Raw genomic sequence first — 10,000 nt, 5'->3', positions numbered from 1 at the left:
ATGGTTTATTCAGCCGATACTGTGGGATTTAAAACCACCGCATCATCGAGGTTTTTTCTGTTTTCTCCGTGAATGGAACAACTTATTGCAGGATTCTACACTTTGGTTCCTTCTCTGCATAAAAAATAAATAAATAAATAGGTTATCTCCCCTACGTGTTACCCCAAGATACTCATTTTTCCTTCCAAACCACAAAGGGTGGATAGACAACCGATTCGTGGATCAGCTGCCCGCACCAGAGCTCGAACACTGGCAAGAACTATGTACGGTATGTCTATAAGGGTGATGTGGTTAATCCGTTGGCTACGGTGACGTATTTAAAAATGATATGTAGTAGTCACGAAGTTACAGCCATATCAAACCCCTCCAGGACGGTCTCCCCTAAGCTAAATACAATAGTCTAGAAGGAACAACAGTAACGAGCCCCTTCTCTCATTGCGCTGGTGAAGGCCCTTGCCTTGTCGAGGGCGTGGTTAGCAGTCGCAGGAACAAAAAGTAGCCTCAGAGTATATCAGTCCTCTCTCTCTCTCTCTCTCTCTCTCTCTCTCACACACACACACACACACACACACATACACACACACACACACACAAGCTAGTAAAAAATCTAAATGAACTATTGAAAGTATCTACAAACTCTACGCACGCTGCAACCCAAACTTCACTACCAAAACTGTTACAGGTGGCGTCCAAAACACCCCCTGAGAGGACATCAATCTGAACCAGGACCAGATTAGAGGGAGGCTGCTGGTACACTCACATAAGAGCCCCTACACAACAGCCTGAAAACCAGTCTTAGAAATTTCATGTCCCTAACACAGAAGGAAGAGAAGGAAAACAGTAACGAGATGAAGGAAGTGAGAGGGGAAAACTGTTCATTCCTACTGAGTGTTGGTAAGGCTGTGTAAGTACCTTGAACCTGATTTTTGTTCTTCACCATTATGTATTTCCATATCTGGTTAATTAAGAACGATTTACAATGAACATATGAAATTAACCTGAACTTCAAATTATATAAAATTAACAGAAGCTCCATCAAGAAGTCCACCTACTATTTATGCTGCTATAGGCTAGATATTGCTTATAAATGGGGAGGGAAGCAGTGGACCGAGACGAGGGGGGTTTCACTTATCTAGCCTCTTTTTTGACATCTTCAATGCTCGGGCTATTAAGATGGTTCGTATTCTCAGGCCTTAATGGGGCTCTAATGGACAAAACATTGAATACCAACTACTGGACCTGCAATGTGTGTGTGTGTGTGTGTGTGTGTGTGTGTGTAATTTGAGAAAACTTTTGCCATGGTTTGGATTTTCCGTACATATTGACCTAAATATAAGGGATGGTCTGTAAGCAGCACTCCACTAGATGCCTGGCGGTGTCCTACGTGTTGTGGGGTCGGGCTTAGTGTGCTAGTGTGGGTGTGCCAGTGGGAGTAGATAATGAATAAATGCTGCAGGTTAGACAAGGATCGTGCTGATTATAAAGACCACTACAAATGCACGTCAAGATTCCCAACTGTCCTGCTGGGTAAAGATGGACAAGAGAGAAACAAACATCAGTCTTAACCGATCTCTAGTTCTTCCAGTTCTCAGTTGGATGACCTAACCAATGCAACTTTGGCTTCTTCCTGGTCTAGCGATTTTGTGGAGCTTGATTATCTGGCGATTATGAAGCGTAATATTCAGGCCATTTGAGAATCCGATATTATGTAACTTGATTAACCTTAGCGTAAAGTTAGCGACATATGAGACTCTGATACATCCTTGACTTAGCGATACCTAAGCGTAAAGTTAGCGACATCTGAGCCTCCATTATGGCAACTGTGGCCCCAACCCGCTGGCTGTCAGTTTGGCTTCGGCGCTGGTACGGGAGGTTGTGTGTGACTGCGACGTTACCAGACACGGGGGATCGAACCACCACTAAGCACTCAACCTGGTTCCTTAATGCCGCGAGGTCCTCATTAGTGGTATATTTAAGCAGGTGGTGCGTGTGCGGCGGTCAGTTGTCTTTGTACGGGGGTAGGATACACGTCGCACCGATCAAGTGGATAGTATTGATTCGAGGCAAGAGGCAAATTCCCGTTTGGAGAATTTCGTCGACGGATTTCCAGACTTCCACGCAGCTTGATAAACAAAAAATCAGCCATCATGAACGAGTGAAGGAGGAGATCTGATCTATGAGGTAAGTACGGCGAGAGTGAAACGAGAAGGGTGTTGAATTCGCGAGAGGGCATTTGGGGGAAACAGTCACACGTTCGCTCTGTTTACAAACACCAAGTGACGTCATTGGGGTGTATAGGCAATCCCTCCCCCCTGCCCCAATCTATCTCCATGGCAACTGCATCTCCCACCCATCCAGGCTCCTCACTTCACGAGGCGTTCGGCAAATTGGTGTGTGGGGGATGCAACTATGAACGCAGGGACCTGTAAACAAAGGAACTCGAAGATGCGCCTTTGTGTGTGTGTGTGTGTGTGTGGTCTGCTAGCTATCCCATATGAAACTGAGATATGGATAGGATGTTTGAGTGTGTGTGTGTGTGTGTGTGTGTGTGTGTGTGTGTGTGTGTGTGTGTGTGTGTGTTCTCTACTAGTTATCCCATACCAGAGTGAGATATGGTGTGTGTGTGTGTGTGTGTGTGTGTGTATGTGTGTTTTCTGTCTGCTAATTATCTTGTGCCAGACTGAGAAGGAATTGTGTGTGTGTGTGTGTGTGTGTGTGTGTGTGTGTGTGTGTGTGTGTGTGTGTGTGTGAGTGCGTCGCAAATTTAGTCAAGTGAGACGGGTTGAACAAACCACGCCCGCCTGTCAGTCTGTCTGTCTGTCTCGCTACATTCCATAAACCTAACTTTTATATGTCTCTCTCCATAACTTACCATTTTTTCTAACTTCTATCTTTGTCTTCTTAATCTTTTCCTATCACAGTTCTCTCTCTCTCTCTCTCTTTTTCTATCTCGTACCTCAGTCTTTCCATCAGCCGCCTTTGTCTCTTCTGAACGTGCCTTCTATCTCATCGCTACATTATTCTTTTTTCTAAATTCTACTTATAATTAATCTTTTTTCCATCTTCTGTCTCACCTCATTAAGCCACACTGTCCTATTTCACTATCTTTAAATTAGTAGCCTATCTGTTTACTCCTATCTTTTTAAATTAGATGCCTATCTGTTTGACTATCCTGCCTTTTTGTTTCCTGCATAATTTTCCTATAGTACTCCACAGTCCCTCTTAATTCCTGTCTCTCGGTAGCTTAATAGTCTGTCTGTCCTGTCTGTTGTCTCCTCACCTGCCTCACTCTATCTTCCCAACACAGAATCCGTCTTTGCATACTGATCTTTCTGTACCACACTGTCCACCCATAACTTCTGTCTCTCACTAACGCAATAGTTGTTTCTGTCTCTCCTGTCTATTTTGCCTCCTTACCTACCTTTCTCTGCTTCTTTCTTACACAGAATCTCTCTCTCCATAACTGATCTTTCTGTATCACACTGTCTCCCATGATTTTTGCCTCCCCCAAACCGTAATATTTCAATCAATTTGTTTCCTTACCAAACTCACTCTGCCTCTCTCTTACACAGAACCTGTCTCTCCACAACTGATCTTTCTGTACCACACTGTCTTCCCTAATATCTGCCTCTCCATAGCTGTCATATTCCAATCATTCTGTTTCCTGACCTACCCCACTCTGCCTCTCTCTTACAAAGAATCCGTCTCTGCATGACTGATCTTTCTGTATCACACTGTCAATCCACCCATAACTTCTGTCTCCCTAACACAATACTTGTTTTCTTTCTCCTGTCTTTTGTTTCCTTACCTACCTCACTCTTCCTCTCTTACACAAAATCTTTCTCCTAATCACCGGTCTTCAACAATCAAACCACACTAAACCGTACTTTAACTTTAGGCTTGAAAATGCCACCTGTGCACAGTTAAAATTGAGCTTCTACAAAGGGTCAGCACTAAACCATGGTGCTAGTTACGAAGAAGTGCTGTGATTAGGATGCTGAGCCATATAGTAGTCTTATTCTCCCATTGAACTAAGCTGCCCAAGGACGAAAATCTCTGCCTAGTTAAAAATGAATGAGCTCTGGAAATTTGTGTGTGTGTGTGTGTGTGTGTGTGTGTGTGAGAGAAAAAGAGAGAGAGAGAGAGAGAGAGAGAGAGAGAGAGAAAGAGAGAGAGAGAGAGAGAGAGAGAGAGAGAGAGAAAGAGAGAGAGAGAATTCATGCTCTAACCTCTCTCCCACCCAAAAATTTCCTCTTCTCACAATGGACCATACACACTGAGCCCTGTACTGCCCTACCTTAGTCATTCATCTGTTACGTAAGCTCAATTTAGATCTCTCTCTCTCTCTCTCTCTCTCTCTCTCTCTCTCTCTCTCTCTCTCTCTCTCATTATTAGTCGTCTCCTGACCCCGTGCGACCTAGGAACTTTAATTTTTTCCTGTCTACCTTTTCTCTCTACCTGTCTTTCCCTGTCAGGTGCTTCCTCATGCTTCCTGTCTACTGTCTATCTACTGTCTATGTGTCTTCTTTGTCTCCCCACGTGCCTGTCTCACTACAAAAAATTTCCCAGTCATGCCTATCCCACCCTGCCTCACCTTTCCATATGTTAAATAGGGATAGCGATTGTTTTTCCTATCTTCTCTACCTGCCTTGATCAACTACATTCCCCCCCCCTCTCTCTCTACTTACCTAACCTGCTTCTGCCTCTCTCCTTACCTAACTTGCCTCTCATTTTCCTGCCATTTCTCCCCCTTACATTCCCTACCCCTCTCTCTCTACCTACCTAACCTGCCTCTCTCTCTCTCTCGTTACCTAACTTGCCTCTCATTTTCGTGCCATTCCTCCCCCTTACATTCCCTACCCCTCTCTCTCTACCTATCTAACCTGCCTCTCTCTCTCTCTCTCTCTCTCTCCCAACCTACCTAACTTGCCCCACAACATTCCCCTCCCATTCCCCCCCCCTCTCTCTCTCTAGCCCCACCACATTCCCGTCTTACTCAGCCAGCCTAAGACCTGTTTCCATCCTTACCTAAGCTGATCCTGTCTAGCCACCTCTGTCTCCCACATGTCTACATTTCCTTTGGCAAATGATGAAAAGGTGTTATGGAAAGAACGTGGAGCCGTAGTACTTATCCTGCCACTGAGCTACGACAAATAAGCAGCAAAAGGACGGAACTCTTTATGCTTGACGTAAAAATGCCATCTCTCCACCTTGACTGCTGAGATATGACAAGACATTAGAACTAGAATATGATGCTAGTGACGAGGATGTGTTAAGGATACAGACCCGTAGCACTGTCTTTCTGCCTCTGAGCAACGAAAAATACGCTGCAAAACGACGAAAATCTGGTCTTAAGGTGAGAGAAGCATAGTTAAAGTTAATGAAGTGTAATTTACAAGGTGTCACCGTTACAGGATCTCATTTAGTTCTGCCACGGCTCTGTAGACAGTGTAGACAGGCTGGTAACCGGACCTGAAGTCGCCGTGTAACCTGACGCCTCCATCTTACGTCACCCTTCCACTTAACCCCTTCTCTTCCCGCCCCTGCTGACATGCGCATGACGTGACTGAAATTATTACAAAGGTGGCCATGCACGGTGAGGCCTGAGGGTTACCAGCACGTAATATGTTTAACATACACACACACACACACACACACACACACACACACACACACACACACACACACACACACACACACACACACACACACACACACAAAACCGTCTCAGGTATTGACGAGAAGCCTATACATGGTGGTACTGTGCATCCTGGGTGGAGCAGCTGCGGCATCCACTCAAGGGCCAAACCTCCTCACACTTCCCTCCACCTCACCACGGGAAGGACCCTGGTGCGATCCTTGTGAGGTGCTGAATACCACAAGGGACGCCGGATCCCCTCTGTACACGGTGTTTATACTGCATTGTACCTGCTGGACGGACCTACAGAAGCAGTTGATTACCAGTGGTCGACAGGTCTGCTCGGCCAACCAGCCCGAGGTACCGGTACAGCAGTAACATCACCACCTGAATACTACTTCACTTATACCTACCTAATACCAGCCTTACACCTGCCACATCATTACCTAATACTGTACTGTCACTGGATGCTAATACCTGCCATATACCTGTTACATCCACCTAATACCTGCCTTATACCTGTTACATCCACCTAATACCTGCCTTATACCTGTTATACCCACCTAATACCTGCCTTATACCTGTTATATCCACCTAATACCTACCTTATACCTGTTATATCCACCTAATACCTGCCTTATACCTGTTACATCCACCTAATACCTGCCTTATACCTGTTACATCCACCTAATACCTGCCTTATACCTGTTACATCCACCTAATGCCTGCCTTATACCTGTTACATCCACCTAATACCTGCCTTATACCTGTTATATCCACCTAATACCTGCCTTATACCTGTTATACCCACCTAATACCTACCTTATACCTGTTATACCCACCTAATACCTGCCTTATACCTGTTACATCCACCTAATACCTGCATTATACCTGTTACATCCACCTAATACCTGCCTTATACCTGTTACATCCACCTAATACCTGCCTTATACCTGTTATATCCACCTAATACCTACCTTATACCTGTTATACCCACATAATACCTACCTTATACCTGTTATATCCACCTAATACCTGCCTTATACCTGTTACATCCACCTAATACCTGCCTTATACCTGTTATATCCACCTAATACCTGCCTTATACCTGTTACATCCACCCAATACCTGCCTTATACCTGTTATACCCACATAATACCTACCTTATACGTGTTATATCCACCTAATACCTGCCTTATACCTGTTACATTCACCTGATACCTGCCTTATACCTGTTATATCCACCTAATACCTGCCTTATACCTGTTACATCCACCCAATACCTGCCTTATACCTGTTATAACCACCTAATACCTGCCTTATACCTGACTTAATGCCTTATATCTGTTTCCGCGGCTAGGCTATAGATTCTGTACATTGACCTTAGAGTTTAAAGTTACCCTCTCTCTCTCATTCACGCCTTTGTTTCATTTTGAGATCTGTTACTCCGTCATTTCTACTAGTACCTACCCCCCATCTCTCTCCCTCCCTCCCTTCCCTCCTCCTTCTTCTCTTTCTCTCCGTCCTCCCTGACCCCTACCTATCCCTCACCCCTCCCTCCTTATCACTCCTCCCTTCCTCCACCTTTCGCCCACCCTCGACTATAACGTTCCTTCAGTCCCTTACCCTCCCTCCCTCCACTTCCTCTCATCCCTCTCCTCCTCCTATCTATCCTCCTCCTCCCTCCCATCCTTTCCTCCCCCCCTTATCTCTCACCTACCCACTCCCTCCCTCCCTCTCTCTCCATTTTCCTCCCTTCCTCGCTCACTCCTACGCAGGAAGGTGAATGGAAATGGAAAAAAAGATTGTAATTGATTTTAGGCGAAGTGGGAAGATGGAATGAACGAACACGCACACACACACATGTATATATATATATATATATATATATATATATATATATATATATATATATATATATATATATATAGATGCACAAATACACACATCCATACATACATAAATATATACATACATACATTAACACTTTTCCTTATGGCACTAGCTGATATCTGTATACGACATTCCTAACATTATCTTGTGTTATTTCTGCAAAACTGCGTCCACCTTAACACACCCCGGTACATGCGTTCCCTCTGCCCTCCTCCTTAAAAGATCCCTCTCATCATGACTTTACCTTCTCCACCACCATCTTTATCAGTATGTTATCTATCTAGGTGTTGTCTCCGCGGTTTCGTTCTGCGTATCTTTGCTGTGCTGGATGTGTGTGTGTTTTTTTCCCGTCTTTCTCTACTGCGCACTTTGAGTTATCTTTATCTCTTGAGTGTATTTCTGAACCTTACTTTTGTGCTTTCATTTCAACTTTGATTTTCGTCATTTTGCAGCTTACTTCCCGGAGCTCAATGGCAGAATAGGGCAATACTAAGGCTCTACATCCTTTCCATAGCACCTCGTCCTGACTATATGCTCGTGTGTTAAGCTCTTGTCACAGCTCGACATTCTTTCCATAGCACTTCTTTCGGACTATAGCCATGCTCGTGTGTTAATTTCTCGTGATAGCTCAGAATTCAAGAGAGATGTCAATTTCTAAGGCAAGTTAAAGTGAAATGAGCATAATTCGACGTTCCTTCTCTACGAACTGTTATATTTTTCATTCAGCATCAGTTATTATCCCCACTTATTCCATATAGTAGGGATACACGAATCGCCCCTGTACGTCCGGGCCTGTATCTCGGAAACTACCTGGTGGATTGGCTTCATATCACACAGAAAAACAAAGCATGTGTCGTAGCTGATGCCCGTATACGTAAAACTGCCATATTTTCTGTACTTTACGAGCTATGACGATATAACCTAAGTTGGTCGTGTCTACTGGAGATTTCAATCCGACCTGCACAAGGAATCTGAAGATGAAACTTGGAGGACCGATTCCTAAGAGTTTATTTCTTGTACGAGCCCTAGTTTATGCCCCTACATACGAAATTGCCACACCAGGTACTTATTGTTGCATATCTACCGTACATATGGAGGGGATACGTCTTAGTGAAAGGCTTGTTGTTGCTCCTGTTGTTATATTATTATTATTATTGCTGCTGTATTGTTATAATACCGTATTATTATTGTTGTTGCTGCTGTTGTTATTATAATTACTGCTTTATTATTATTATTATTATTATTATTATTATTATTATTATTATTGTTGTTGTTATTACTGTTGTTCTTGTTGTTGATGATGATGTTATTGCTATTACTGCCGTACTATTATTATTCTTGACAAGTCAAGAGTGAGAGCAGTGGAAAAGTGCGAGAGGAGCATGTGGAGTCACATGGAGAAACAGCCTGACAAATGAGGAAGTGAAGGATCGTTCTGGTGTGGATGTGGATGTGACAGGACGCGTTAGGAGAAACACTGAGGTGGTGTGGCCATGTGGAGAGGATGGAGAGTGAGACTGACGAGGAGAGTGTATGTGAGTGAGGTGGAGGGGGGGAGAGGGAGGGGGAGGCCAAGGATGAGATGGAGGGATGGAGTGGAGAGGTATATGAGAGAGGGGGGGTATGAGCTGGGAGCAGGGCAGTGAAATGGCGGGGGACAGAGCGACATGGAGGCGATTTGTTTGTGGCCAACCCTTACGGGATTGAGGCGTCTTGTTTTTGTTCTAATTTGGCTCTGTTATCTTGTTTTTGTTTGTTCTAATTTGGCTCTGTTATCTTGTTTTTGTTCTAATTTGGCTCTGTTATCTTGTTTTTGTTCTAATTTGGCTCTGTTATCTTGTTTTTGTTCTAATTTGGCTCTGTTATCTTGTTTTTGTCTGCTTCACTTTGACTCTCTGTTTGTCTTGTTTTTTGTTTTTTTCTTGGAGGGAACAATCTAAAAAAAAAAAGAGAAGAAGAAGAAGAATTATATATGGATTAAGAGTGCCACACAGCCTCCCCCCCCCCCCGTGTTTGTTTACAAGAGAGACAGCCCACTTCTTAACACCACTTTTTGCCCACTTAGCCTGATCTCCTCCAAGCTGACTACCCTACCTCAACATCTTAAGTGAGGTAATAAAGATGTCTTGCTGCTCAACTACCTTTACCCACCCAATCCAGAATCTCTCTCTCTCTCTCTCTCTCTCTCACACACACACACACACACACACACACACACACACACACACACACTGAAGGGGTTAATGCTTACCGTTCTGCTATCCCTTAGGCTATTTGCGTCAAGCTAATTAGAATTGTATCTTGCATCGTCTTAGTCGTGTACTGACTGGTAAGCAAAGAATCTCTCTCTCTCTCTCTTCATCCATCTATACCCAGACGCCTTAATCCCGGAAGAGAATATAATAATGAAAGTCCAATAATATAATAATAATAATAATAATAATAATAATAATAATGGGGAGAGAGAGA

At 43.8% G+C, this 10,000-nt stretch overlaps 1 protein-coding gene across 1 annotated transcript in view; it reads left to right on the top strand.

Moving 5' to 3' along the window:
* Positions 1-1,865: 1,865 nt before the first annotated feature.
* The window catches only part of RhoBTB (Rho-related BTB domain containing), a 61,118-nt gene continuing 52,983 nt past the window's right edge, over positions 1,866-10,000 (top strand). Inside the window, exon 1 of the mRNA XM_080268286.1 lies at positions 1,866-2,181. The gene's annotated coding sequence lies outside the window, so the exon portion shown is untranslated. The remainder of the gene's footprint in view (positions 2,182-10,000) is intronic.

This window comes from Coenobita brevimanus, chromosome 27, assembly GCF_032717465.1.
Source record: "Coenobita brevimanus isolate Jiangsu-jjx chromosome 27, ASM3271746v2, whole genome shotgun sequence".
Lineage (NCBI taxonomy): Eukaryota > Metazoa > Arthropoda > Malacostraca > Decapoda > Coenobitidae > Coenobita > Coenobita brevimanus.
The sequence above is the reverse complement of the archived record's forward strand: the minus strand, read 5'-3'. Positions and strand labels throughout refer to the sequence as shown.